We start from the raw sequence: 12,598 nt of genomic DNA on the forward strand, positions 1-12,598 counted from the left end.
TGGTAGCAGCTAGATGCTGTCTAGCGCAGAAATGGAAACACCCGAGAATGCCAGGGGAAAAAACCTGGGTGACCAAAGTAAGGGCCATCTACGACATGGAGTTCCTCACACACCTGCTCGATGAGTCTAAGTCCAGTATCGAGGAAATTTGGCTCCCCTTCTTTGATAAGTACGGCCGAGTGGTCTAGGTCCTGAAGACTGAGCTGAGGGATTCCCCTCCTCCCCACGGATGTGGGACCATGGGCCAAGGACCCGGCTGAGAACTGAACTCGTTTGGCCCATATGACTTTGGCGTGCCACACGCATATTGTATTGACGCCTCCATCATTAAGAGAGCCCGTTGTGCAAGTGTTTATCAAGGCTATGTAAGCGCGAACTGAAGGGGGGTGGGGGGAGGGAGAGGGAGGGGGGGGGGCATGGGGTGTGTTTCGTCTGGTTTTCTCTTTATGTTAACTCACATTAATAAATGCAATGCAAGAATGTAACCTCGTTATGCACCAAGGAAACTTAATAAAATTGATTTTCAAAAAAAAAAATCAGCTGCTCTGGGCTGCAATGGTCCAGAGCACTGTAGCGCCAGTGTGCAGCATGTAAGGCATTGGTGGTTCAGTGGTAGAATTCTCGCCTGCCACGCGGGAGGCCCGGGTTCGATTCCCGGCCAATGCATGAGCGTTTTGCACATGTACCTTTCGTTGACTTTGAAGCATCGTGAAAAGGAAGAGACAGAACAAAAAAACAAGCCTTGATTGCCTTGCTTGCCTTATTTCTGCTACTAGCGATCACTCTGCTGATCCCTTTTAGTAGAAGGGGCCGCTGCGCCTTGACTGGAAGCAGGGCAATCTCAGATTATGCAAACAGCTCATAGAGGCCCAGCCCGAGTAGGTGCCAGTCTCACACGTCTGCAAAGGCCTTCAATGAGGCTTTCAGCAGAAGTCAAGAGTTTACGAGTGACCATTCGCATGGAACTGGCAGGTGTGTTAAATCAAGTGCTCTACCGCAGTAATGCTGCTTGTCAGGCATTGGTAGTTCAGTGGTAGAATTCTCGCTTCCCAAGCGGGAGGCCCGGGTTCGATTCCCGGCCAATGCATGGCACTTTTGTAGACGTGTCTCTTGATATTTTAAAAGGCATGGGAAAAGAAAAATGGAAACGGTAGATAAGATGATTGCATTGCTTGTCTGTTTTCTGCGCAAAGAAAGCACTCTGCTGCCCTCTTTTAGCAGAAGATGGAACGGCAGTTTCAACTTAAGGCGGGAAACCTATTATGCAAATAATTCCCAGAAGACCCCAGAAGCCCAGATTGAAAGGGTGTCAGCCTCGTGTGGCTGCAAAGATATCCCCTGAGTCCTGCGGTAGAAGTCTGGCTTTCCTGAGGCACGGTGCTCAGGGAACTGCACTCAGAGTAGCGACCCATACAAAGGCCACCCTCATCTACCAGTGTGCTTGCCTCTGTCCACTTTTCCTGTCTATAGAACCTGGCCGTTCGTGGCCGTTCGTGGCCAAGTGAGTGAGAAGGACTGCCAGGGCAGCGCAGCTCCCATTCACCCACCGGAGCTGGCGCCATCCTCATGTCACTGCAGTGCTCTGTTAAATCAGCTGCTCTGGGCTGCAATGGTCCAGAGCACTGTAGCGCCAGTGTGCAGCATGTAAGGCATTGGTGGTTCAGTGGTAGAATTCTCGCCTGCCACGCGGGAGGCCCGGGTTCGATTCCCGGCCAATGCATGAGTGTTTTGCACATGTACCTTTCGTTGACTTTGAAGCATCGTGAAAAGGAAGAGACCGAACAAAAAAACAAGCCTTGATTGCCTTGCTTGCCTTATTTCTGCTACTAGCGATCACTCTGCTGATCCCTTTTAGTAGAAGGGGCCGCTGCGCCTTGACTGGAAGCAGGGCAATCTCAGATTATGCAAAACGCTCATAGAGGCCCAGCCCGAGTAGGTGCCAGTCTCACACGTCTGCAAAGGCCTTCAATGAGGCTTTCAGCAGAAGTCAAGAGTTTACGAGTGACCATTCGCATGGAACTGGCAGGTGTGTTAAATCAAGCGCTCTACCGCAGTAATGCTGCTTGTCAAGCATTGGTAGTTCAGTGGTAGAATTCTCGCTTCCCAAGCGGGAGGCCTGGGTTCGATTCCCGGCCAATGCATGGCACTTTTGTAGACGTGTCTCTTGATATTTTAAAAGGCATGGGAAAAGAAAAATGGAAACGGTAGATAAGATGATTGCATTGCTTGTCTGTTTTCTGCGCAAAGAAAGCAATCTGCTGCCCTCTTTTAGCAGAAGATGGAACTGCAGTTTCAACTTAAGGCGGGAAACCTTCTATTATGCAAATAATTCCCAGAAGACCCCAGAAGCCCAGATTGAAAGGGTGTCAGCCTCGTGTGGCTGCAAAGATATCCCCTGAGTCCTGCGGTAGAAGTCTGGCTTTCCTGAGGCACGGTGCTCAGGGAACTGCACTCAGAGTAGCGACCCATACAAAGGCCACCCTCATCTACCAGTGTGCTTGCCTCTGTCCACTTTTCCTGTCTATAGAACCTGGCCGTTCGTGGCCGTTCGTGGCCAAGTGAGTGAGAAGGACTGCCAGGGCAGCGCAGCTCCCATTCACCCACCGGAGCTGGCGCCATCCTCATGTCACTGCAGTGCTCTGTTAAATCAGCTGCTCTGGGCTGCAATGGTCCAGAGCACTGTAGCGCCAGTGTGCAGCATGTAAGGCATTGGTGGTTCAGTGGTAGAATTCTCGCCTGCCACGCGGGAGGCCCGGGTTCGATTCCCGGCCAATGCATGAGCGTTTTGCACATGTACCTTTCGTTGACTTTGAAGCATCGTGAAAAGGAAGAGACAGAACAAAAAAACAAGCCTTGATTGCCTTGCTTGCCTTATTTCTGCTACTAGCGATCACTCTGCTGATCCCTTTTAGTAGAAGGGGCCGCTGCGCCTTGACTGGAAGCAGGGCAATCTCAGATTATGCAAACAGCTCATAGAGGCCCAGCCCGAGTAGGTGCCAGTCTCACACGTCTGCAAAGGCCTTCAATGAGGCTTTCAGCAGAAGTCAAGAGTTTACGAGTGACCATTCGCATGGAACTGGCAGGTGTGTTAAATCAAGCGCTCTACCGCAGTAATGCTGCTTGTCAAGCATTGGTAGTTCAGTGGTAGAATTCTCGCTTCCCAAGCGGGAGGCCCGGGTTCGATTCCCGGCCAATGCATGGCACTTTTGTAGACGTGTCTCTTGATATTTTAAAAGGCATGGGAAAAGAAAAATGGAAACGGTAGATAAGATGATTGCATTGCTTGTCTGTTTTCTGCGCAAAGAAAGCAATCTGCTGCCCTCTTTTAGCAGAAGATGGAACTGCAGTTTCAACTTAAGGCGGGAAACCTTCTATTATGCAAATAATTCCCAGAAGACCCCAGAAGCCCAGATTGAAAGGGTGTCAGCCTCGTGTGGCTGCAAAGATATCCCCTGAGTCCTGCGGTAGAAGTCTGGCTTTCCTGAGGCACGGTGCTCAGGGAACTGCACTCAGAGTAGCGACCCATACAAAGGCCACCCTCATCTACCAGTGTGCTTGCCTCTGTCCACTTTTCCTGTCTATAGAACCTGGCCGTTCGTGGCCGTTCGTGGCCAAGTGAGTGAGAAGGACTGCCAGGGCAGCGCAGCTCCCATTCACCCACCGGAGCTGGCGCCATCCTCATGTCACTGCAGTGCTCTGTTAAATCAGCTGCTCTGGGCTGCAATGGTCCAGAGCACTGTAGCGCCAGTGTGCAGCATGTAAGGCATTGGTGGTTCAGTGGTAGAATTCTCGCCTGCCACGCGGGAGGCCCGGGTTCGATTCCCGGCCAATGCATGAGCGTTTTGCACATGTACCTTTCGTTGACTTTGAAGCATCGTGAAAAGGAAGAGACCGAACAAAAAAACAAGCCTTGATTGCCTTGCTTGCCTTATTTCTGCTACTAGCGATCACTCTGCTGATCCCTTTTAGTAGAAGGGGCCGCTGCGCCTTGACTGGAAGCAGGGCAATCTCAGATTATGCAAACAGCTCATAGAGGCCCAGCCCGAGTAGGTGCCAGTCTCACACGTCTGCAAAGGCCTTCAATGAGGCTTTCAGCAGAAGTCAAGAGTTTACGAGTGACCATTCGCATGGAACTGGCAGGTGTGTTAAATCAAGCGCTCTACCGCAGTAATGCTGCTTGTCAGGCATTGGTAGTTCAGTGGTAGAATTCTCGCTTCCCAAGCGGGAGGCCCGGGTTCGATTCCCGGCCAATGCATGGCACTTTTGTAGACGTGTCTCTTGATATTTTAAAAGGCATGGGAAAAGAAAAATGGAAACGGTAGATAAGATGATTGCATTGCTTGTCTGTTTTCTGCGCAAAGAAAGCACTCTGCTGCCCTCTTTTAGCAGAAGATGGAACGGCAGTTTCAACTTAAGGCGGGAAACCTATTATGCAAATAATTCCCAGAAGACCCCAGAAGCCCAGATTGAAAGGGTGTCAGCCTCGTGTGGCTGCAAAGATATCCCCTGAGTCCTGCGGTAGAAGTCTGGCTTTCCTGAGGCACGGTGCTCAGGGAACTGCACTCAGAGTAGCGACCCATACAAAGGCCACCCTCATCTACCAGTGTGCTTGCCTCTGTCCACTTTTCCTGTCTATAGAACCTGGCCGTTCGTGGCCGTTCGTGGCCAAGTGAGTGAGAAGGACTGCCAGGGCAGCGCAGCTCCCATTCACCCACCGGAGCTGGCGCCATCCTCATGTCACTGCAGTGCTCTGTTAAATCAGCTGCTCTGGAGGCCACCAGGGGGCGCGGGCAGGATGGACGCCTGAACGTCGAGCTCCGCACCCAGCCCCGGGTGAATCACGATTTATCGGCGAAACGAGGGTCCCATATACTACGCGACCCCCCCCAAAAGACGTGGAAGCCTGTGGCCCCCACCTGGGTCCAACTTTGGTTCCGATCCGACGCTCCTGTGCGGAGTTACACGGACCAAGGCGATATCGGCTGCCCCTCCCCCACGACCTGGCGCGGAGTGGCGCAGGAGACAGCACGAGCCGCGCCGCCCACGAATAGGCCCGAGAGGGTGAGCCCGCGGCGCTTCCTCCCCTGGGCATCCTCCGACTTGAAGAAAACCGTCCACCCACACAGGGAACGCACGCCCGGCGCCTCTGGTGCCCGAGGCCCGGCCTGACCCGGAGAAAGGCGGCGTCCGTCGTAAACTGGCCGACACGAACCCCTCATGAACTGGAGAGAGAACTTGCTGAAATATCAGTTTGTTCCCAAAGAAAGGACCATGGCCGCCGGTAGCCCCACCGTCCCACCCCCGGATCTGGGGGCTATCCAGAACAACATCCAAACGATTCTGGAGGAGATACGAGGTATGAGGACAGACATGGGGGCCAAACTGGCCGACCTCACCACCAAGGTCGCCACCCTAGAAGACCGCGTGGAGGGCGTCGAGAATAACCAACTTTCGGCGACACTCCTCGAAACCCAAATGGACATGAGACTCCGAGACATGGAAAGGCGCGAGGAAGAGCTTCGGTTCAAGGTTGACGACATGGAAAATAGGGAGAGGAGGAACAACCTTCGAATCTTTGGCCTGATGGAATCTGAGGGCGAATCCGTACAAGGACTTGAAGGCAAAGTGCACGATATCGTGAGGATCGCCCTGGGAACGGAAGACGTGGGGGCGACCAACTTCGACAGGGTGCACCGAGCGGGGGGGGGAGGCAGAGGCCCACGCTCGGTTCTGGTTCGGCTGCACTACTACAGGGACAAGATCAGAATCCTGGAAAAGGCGAGACATCTTGGCACCATACAGTACGGTGATTCAAAGGTATCCATCTTCCAAGACCTCTCGGCCCTAACCCTGTCAATGAGGAGGAAATGCGGCACACTCACAAGATGGTTGCAGGGAAAAGGAGTCCGATATCGGTGGGGTCACCCCTTCTATTTGGAGTTTGAGTGGCTAGGTGAGAAACACCACCTGGTGTCGGAGGAGGACATACGAAGAGCCACGGACGATCTGGTGAACGACCAGGCGGGCCATTCGGGCGCCCAGGAGGGAGGACCACGGGACCCCCCTAGGGGTCCCGACGGCCCAGGAAATCACAGTGGGAAATCTAAGGTCAAGGGGGCCCGAAAGTTTCGGAAAACCAGACACCCGTCGATGAACCCGGAAAATCACACTGACTCATGAAAATGACGTTCGATTGGAAGGAGAGAAAATCATGAGGTGAGAGACGATTCAGGGTACGGACGCAGGAGGCCCCGGGCCCACGAACTGCCTTGAACGGACACCGCGGCGGTGTCGCGTTTGGCCCACCGGACCTTGGGTCGGCAGACCATTATGTTAAAAAGTTAACTGTTTATTTGTGTTGCCCCGCGTTTGGGTTTCTGGTTGTGGGTTGAGGGCCCGGGCGGGGTCTCTGGTTTTTGTCTCGGTTAAGTGCACCGAAGGCCTGCAGGGGCCGACCTGAATCGGACTTGCGATCTGGGACTCTCCAGACACACGAAAACCCCGGGGCTGGGGTTGGAGTCCTTGGTGGTTCGTTGACCGGCCCCAACACATGTTGGGGAGAGTGGACGGACGCCTCAAGGTACAAGGGTGGGGAGGGGGGAGGGAAGACACGGGGAGGGGGGTCAGTTGCAAGGGGGGAGGGGATGGGGGGGATAACGGGGTAGTTTGGGGGACTCAGGGGGAAATTCAGTTCAGACCGCAAGAATACGCTTGGAAAGGGGCACTAAAATTCAATCACCACGAGGGGTTCAGAATACGCACACGGTATGATGACAACGATTGAAGGGAAGGTGGGCACGTTAAATGTCAAGGGTCTAAACTCTCAAAATAAAAGATCCCTCACGGGCAACATGTTCCGAAAACAACACCTGACGGTCCTATTTCTACAGGAAACACATTATAAGCGCGGGAGGGAATCCAGAATCAAGGGGAAAGACATCGGTAGCAACTATTGGGCTTCACACCCGACCTCGAAGAAGGAGGGGGTGGGCATTCTCCTGGGAAGGGCTCTCCAACTAACGGGGGTGGAAACCAAGAGGGGGTTTGGGGGTCGATTTCTGGGTGTCAAGGGGCTTTGCGAGGGGCAGCGAGTTACTCTCGCCACCGTATACGCGCCCAACACGGGCCAGGTGGAGTTCCTCACACGGATCTTTGGTGTCATGGATGAATGGGCCGAGGGGGCCATGATTCTCGGGGGTGATTTTAATCTCATAGCCGACCCCCAACTGGACTGGTGGTCCGCCAGAGGTGGGGTACCCAAGGGGATCACGAGGGATAACCTGGCCTTGCAGAACCTCTTGAAGGATCACTACTGGGTAGATGTTTGGCGCAAGGCGTACCCGGCCCAGGGTGGTTACACATTCTTTTCTCCCCCGCACTGCACCTACACCAGAATCGACCTTCTGTTGGCCTCAGAGGAGGGAGATGGGGCGATGACCCAACCAAAAGTCGAGACCATAACGTGGTCGGACCATGAACTACTTATAGCTAACTGGTCCCTGCCCATCGCCCCGAGATCGGCTCGATGGCGGTGCAACGACACGCTCCTTAGGGATCCAGTATTCCGTGAGTTCATGAAGCAGGAAATGCTGGCCTACTTCGAGACAAATGACACGGGGGAGACGGACATGTCCATGGTATGGGAAGCGGGGAAGGCCACCTTCAGAGGCCTCCTCATAGCGGAGGGCTCGAGGCGTAAAAGAGAGAGGGGCCTGATCGAGAGCAGACTCCGAGGGGAGCTGCAGATCTTGCGGGCCAGACTGGGAGTCCCGGGAGTGGACCGGAGGGCACTATTGGACGAGATGCAGGGCAAAAGACAGGAGCTCCATACGGTTCTCATAGGGGAGGTGGTTAAGAGGATGCGATATACCAAACAGAGATACTACGAACAGGGCGACAGGGTAGGCACTCTGCTGGCTCAGAGGTCGAGGGGGTGTAGAGTGGAGAGAGGGATTACCCGGTTGACCGACGAAGAGGGCAGGGTTCATGGGAACCGGCATGAAGTGACGGAATGCTTTGCTGAGTACTACAGCAAACTCTATTCTAGGCAAGCGGGCGAATCTCGGGAGGACATTGCCTCCTACCTGGCAGAACACCCCCTCCCCAAACTGACCGACCAGGACTTGGAGGCCCTCGAGGGGGAAATTTCAGAAGAGGAGGTGGAGGGAGCCATCAAGAGACTGAAGGCCGGAAAGGCTCCTGGCCTTGACGGCTACACAGCGGATTTCTATAAACAGACCCAGTCCACCTTAGTGAAGCCCCTGACCAAATTGTTCAACCAAATTAGAGGCAACGACACGATCCCCCCGACTTTCCTACAGGCCCTCATCACCGTCATACCTAAACCTGGTAAAGACCGGGCAGCTTGTGGGTCTTACAGACCCATTTCACTTCTCAACTTAGATGCCAAGATCTTTGCTAGGATCCTGGCCTCCAGATTGGAAAACTCCCTCCCACGCCTGATACATCCTGATCAGGCGGGATTCGTCCTCAATAGACAGGGTTCCGATAATTTAAGGAAGACCCTCCATGTATTGGCCACGACCGAGGCCAGGAATGAAGGCGCTCTCCTACTGGCTCTTGACGCGGAGAAGGCCTTTGACAGGGTCAGCTGGGCTTTCATGAGGGAGGTTCTCTTGTCAGTGGGGATGGGTCCAAGGTGGTTGGGATGGATATCCGCGCTCTACTCCTCCCCCTCGGCCAGAGTGGTGGCTAACGGGATTGAGTCTAGGGAATTCCCCCTTGAACGTGGCACGAGGCAGGGATGCCCCCTGTCTCCGTTAATCTACGCATTGGTGATGGAACCGTGGGCAATCTCGATCCGCAATGATGCGGACATCAGTGGTGTACAGATGGGGGATATGCACTGCAAGATCTGCCTCTTTGCGGATGACGCCCTGCTCTATGTCACCAGACCGTCCCAAACAATCCCTCGGGTTCTGCAGGGCCTCGCAAGATATGGAGAACTATCGGGGTATAAGGTTAATTTGGACAAATCGGTCGCATTCATGGGTGGGAACCTGCCAGACACGGAGGTGACCTTTGTGGAGGGTCTCCCCTTCAAGCGGAGCGATGAGGGGTTCCGTTACTTGGGAGTCCAAATCACACGTAACCTTGAGGACCTGTATGGGGCCAACTTCCCCCCCCTCTGGTCAGCAATCAGGAGAGACATAGAAAGGTGGGCGGGAACGGGTCTCTCATGGATGGCACGCCTTAACCTTATAAAAATGGTTATCCTCCCAAAATTTCTGTTTCTCTTTCAAATGCTCCCGGTCCAAGTCCCCAAGGCCTTTTTTGACGAGACAAAACGCATCCTCCTTAGATTCCTCTGGCAGGGCAAAAAACACAGGATTTCATACGAGGTTCTGACTAGGACCAAGGAAGATGGAGGGGTGGGCTACCCTGATCTCGAGACGTATTATAGGGCTTCCCAGTTGAGGATCCTGGTCGATCACTTCTCACCGGGACCGAAAAAACAGTGGGTAGCCATGGACAATAGGCCCCTGGCGCCCGTCACACTAGAGGAATGGCTCTGGGTCCCAAGGAGAACGATCCCCAGATCAGTCTTGAACCACCCGATTCTAAGAGTACTGTGGTCCCTGTGGAGAGAGGGAGGTTACTATAGATGGCTCACGACATGGCCCTCCCCCTTGAGCTGCATCTGGGCCCCTCCTTTCCTGGCCAAAATAGCGGAACCAGCAGCCTACCAGACATGGTTCGAGGCGGGCCTTAGTAGGACCGGCCAGTTGTGGGTGGGGGGCTCCTTCCTCCCCTTGAAGGACCTTGAGGAAGCCCTGGGAATAGGCACGCTTTCCCCGTTCCGATATCTTCAGCTTAAGGGTGCCCTCACGGAACCATCTTGGGGTGATACCCTCAGGAGGGAACTCACAGACTTTGAAAAACTCCTTCTGACCGCAAGGGGCTCCAAGGGGATAATCTCCCGCCTATACAAGCTCTTTCTGTTCTCCATCCCCCGAGACCCGCCACCAGCACGCATACAATGGGGTAGGGACCTGGGCGAGGAAATTGATGACGAGAGATGGACAGAGATGTGTAGACGGGCCAATCGATCCACATCCTCCCTCCAATATCGCCATCAGGCCCTCAAGATATTACATAGATGGCACTACCCCCCGCAAAGAATAGCCAAAATGCGTCCAGGATATGACCCACACTGTTGGAAATGTAGGACAGAGAGAGGTGACTATATCCACATGTGGTGGGGATGCCCAGTGGTCCAGAAATACTGGGACAAGGTGCGGACCTGGATCAAAGGGGTAGATGGGATAGAACGAGTATCCTGCCCGTGGCTCTTCCTCTTCGGGATTAGTAACGAAGAGGACCGGGGTAACACTCATGATCACATGCTCCAGGTGATGCTGGTAGCAGCTAGATGCTGTCTAGCGCAGAAATGGAAACACCCGAGAATGCCAGGGGAAAAAACCTGGGTGACCAAAGTAAGGGCCATCTACGACATGGAGTTCCTCACACACCTGCTCGATGAGTCTAAGTCCAGTATCGAGGAAATTTGGCTCCCCTTCTTTGATAAGTACGGCCGAGTGGTCTAGGTCCTGAAGACTGAGCTGAGGGATTCCCCTCCTCCCCACGGATGTGGGACCATGGGCCAAGGACCCGGCTGAGAACTGAACTCGTTTGGCCCATATGACTTTGGCGTGCCACACGCATATTGTATTGACGCCTCCATCATTAAGAGAGCCCGTTGTGCAAGTGTTTATCAAGGCTATGTAAGCGCGAACTGAAGGGGGGTGGGGGGAGGGAGAGGGAGGGGGGGGGGCATGGGGTGTGTTTCGTCTGGTTTTCTCTTTATGTTAACTCACATTAATAAATGCAATGCAAGAATGTAACCTCGTTATGCACCAAGGAAACTTAATAAAATTGATTTTCAAAAAAAAAAATCAGCTGCTCTGGGCTGCAATGGTCCAGAGCACTGTAGCGCCAGTGTGCAGCATGTAAGGCATTGGTGGTTCAGTGGTAGAATTCTCGCCTGCCACGCGGGAGGCCCGGGTTCGATTCCCGGCCAATGCATGAGCGTTTTGCACATGTACCTTTCGTTGACTTTGAAGCATCGTGAAAAGGAAGAGACAGAACAAAAAAACAAGCCTTGATTGCCTTGCTTGCCTTATTTCTGCTACTAGCGATCACTCTGCTGATCCCTTTTAGTAGAAGGGGCCGCTGCGCCTTGACTGGAAGCAGGGCAATCTCAGATTATGCAAACAGCTCATAGAGGCCCAGCCCGAGTAGGTGCCAGTCTCACACGTCTGCAAAGGCCTTCAATGAGGCTTTCAGCAGAAGTCAAGAGTTTACGAGTGACCATTCGCATGGAACTGGCAGGTGTGTTAAATCAAGTGCTCTACCGCAGTAATGCTGCTTGTCAGGCATTGGTAGTTCAGTGGTAGAATTCTCGCTTCCCAAGCGGGAGGCCCGGGTTCGATTCCCGGCCAATGCATGGCACTTTTGTAGACGTGTCTCTTGATATTTTAAAAGGCATGGGAAAAGAAAAATGGAAACGGTAGATAAGATGATTGCATTGCTTGTCTGTTTTCTGCGCAAAGAAAGCACTCTGCTGCCCTCTTTTAGCAGAAGATGGAACGGCAGTTTCAACTTAAGGCGGGAAACCTATTATGCAAATAATTCCCAGAAGACCCCAGAAGCCCAGATTGAAAGGGTGTCAGCCTCGTGTGGCTGCAAAGATATCCCCTGAGTCCTGCGGTAGAAGTCTGGCTTTCCTGAGGCACGGTGCTCAGGGAACTGCACTCAGAGTAGCGACCCATACAAAGGCCACCCTCATCTACCAGTGTGCTTGCCTCTGTCCACTTTTCCTGTCTATAGAACCTGGCCGTTCGTGGCCGTTCGTGGCCAAGTGAGTGAGAAGGACTGCCAGGGCAGCGCAGCTCCCATTCACCCACCGGAGCTGGCGCCATCCTCATGTCACTGCAGTGCTCTGTTAAATCAGCTGCTCTGGGCTGCAATGGTCCAGAGCACTGTAGCGCCAGTGTGCAGCATGTAAGGCATTGGTGGTTCAGTGGTAGAATTCTCGCCTGCCACGCGGGAGGCCCGGGTTCGATTCCCGGCCAATGCATGAGTGTTTTGCACATGTACCTTTCGTTGACTTTGAAGCATCGTGAAAAGGAAGAGACCGAACAAAAAAACAAGCCTTGATTGCCTTGCTTGCCTTATTTCTGCTACTAGCGATCACTCTGCTGATCCCTTTTAGTAGAAGGGGCCGCTGCGCCTTGACTGGAAGCAGGGCAATCTCAGATTATGCAAAACGCTCATAGAGGCCCAGCCCGAGTAGGTGCCAGTCTCACACGTCTGCAAAGGCCTTCAATGAGGCTTTCAGCAGAAGTCAAGAGTTTACGAGTGACCATTCGCATGGAACTGGCAGGTGTGTTAAATCAAGCGCTCTACCGCAGTAATGCTGCTTGTCAAGCATTGGTAGTTCAGTGGTAGAATTCTCGCTTCCCAAGCGGGAGGCCTGGGTTCGATTCCCGGCCAATGCATGGCACTTTTGTAGACGTGTCTCTTGATATTTTAAAAGGCATGGGAAAAGAAAAATGGAAACGGTAGATAAGATGAT

The 12,598-nt window shown here is 53.4% G+C and overlaps 12 non-coding genes across 12 annotated transcripts; all 12 read left to right on the top strand.

The window, feature by feature from the left end:
* The first annotated feature begins 595 nt into the window (after positions 1 to 595).
* TRNAG-GCC (transfer RNA glycine (anticodon GCC)) lies at positions 596 to 666 on the top strand. Its single transcript has one exon. It is a non-coding gene; the product is annotated as a tRNA-Gly (tRNA).
* Positions 667 to 1,016: 350 nt separating this feature from the next.
* TRNAG-CCC (transfer RNA glycine (anticodon CCC)) lies at positions 1,017 to 1,087 on the top strand. Its single transcript has one exon. It is a non-coding gene; the product is annotated as a tRNA-Gly (tRNA).
* A 562-nt stretch (positions 1,088 to 1,649) lies between these two features.
* Positions 1,650 to 1,720, top strand: TRNAG-GCC (transfer RNA glycine (anticodon GCC)). Its single transcript has one exon. It is a non-coding gene; the product is annotated as a tRNA-Gly (tRNA).
* A 350-nt stretch (positions 1,721 to 2,070) lies between these two features.
* Positions 2,071 to 2,141, top strand: TRNAG-CCC (transfer RNA glycine (anticodon CCC)). Its single transcript has one exon. It is a non-coding gene; the product is annotated as a tRNA-Gly (tRNA).
* Positions 2,142 to 2,706: 565 nt separating this feature from the next.
* On the top strand, positions 2,707 to 2,777 carry TRNAG-GCC (transfer RNA glycine (anticodon GCC)). Its single transcript has one exon. It is a non-coding gene; the product is annotated as a tRNA-Gly (tRNA).
* A 350-nt stretch (positions 2,778 to 3,127) lies between these two features.
* On the top strand, positions 3,128 to 3,198 carry TRNAG-CCC (transfer RNA glycine (anticodon CCC)). The gene has a single exon. It is a non-coding gene; the product is annotated as a tRNA-Gly (tRNA).
* A 565-nt stretch (positions 3,199 to 3,763) lies between these two features.
* TRNAG-GCC (transfer RNA glycine (anticodon GCC)) lies at positions 3,764 to 3,834 on the top strand. The gene has a single exon. It is a non-coding gene; the product is annotated as a tRNA-Gly (tRNA).
* A 350-nt stretch (positions 3,835 to 4,184) lies between these two features.
* On the top strand, positions 4,185 to 4,255 carry TRNAG-CCC (transfer RNA glycine (anticodon CCC)). Its single transcript has one exon. It is a non-coding gene; the product is annotated as a tRNA-Gly (tRNA).
* Positions 4,256 to 10,975: 6,720 nt separating this feature from the next.
* Positions 10,976 to 11,046, top strand: TRNAG-GCC (transfer RNA glycine (anticodon GCC)). The gene has a single exon. It is a non-coding gene; the product is annotated as a tRNA-Gly (tRNA).
* Positions 11,047 to 11,396: 350 nt separating this feature from the next.
* Positions 11,397 to 11,467, top strand: TRNAG-CCC (transfer RNA glycine (anticodon CCC)). The gene has a single exon. It is a non-coding gene; the product is annotated as a tRNA-Gly (tRNA).
* A 562-nt stretch (positions 11,468 to 12,029) lies between these two features.
* TRNAG-GCC (transfer RNA glycine (anticodon GCC)) lies at positions 12,030 to 12,100 on the top strand. Its single transcript has one exon. It is a non-coding gene; the product is annotated as a tRNA-Gly (tRNA).
* Positions 12,101 to 12,450: 350 nt separating this feature from the next.
* TRNAG-CCC (transfer RNA glycine (anticodon CCC)) lies at positions 12,451 to 12,521 on the top strand. The gene has a single exon. It is a non-coding gene; the product is annotated as a tRNA-Gly (tRNA).
* Positions 12,522 to 12,598: the final 77 nt, after the last annotated feature.

The sequence above is a fragment of the Ambystoma mexicanum genome, unplaced genomic scaffold (genome assembly GCF_040938575.1).
Source record: "Ambystoma mexicanum isolate Mex_15411 unplaced genomic scaffold, UKY_AmexF1_1 Mex_scaf52, whole genome shotgun sequence".
Classification (NCBI taxonomy): domain Eukaryota; kingdom Metazoa; phylum Chordata; class Amphibia; order Caudata; family Ambystomatidae; genus Ambystoma; species Ambystoma mexicanum.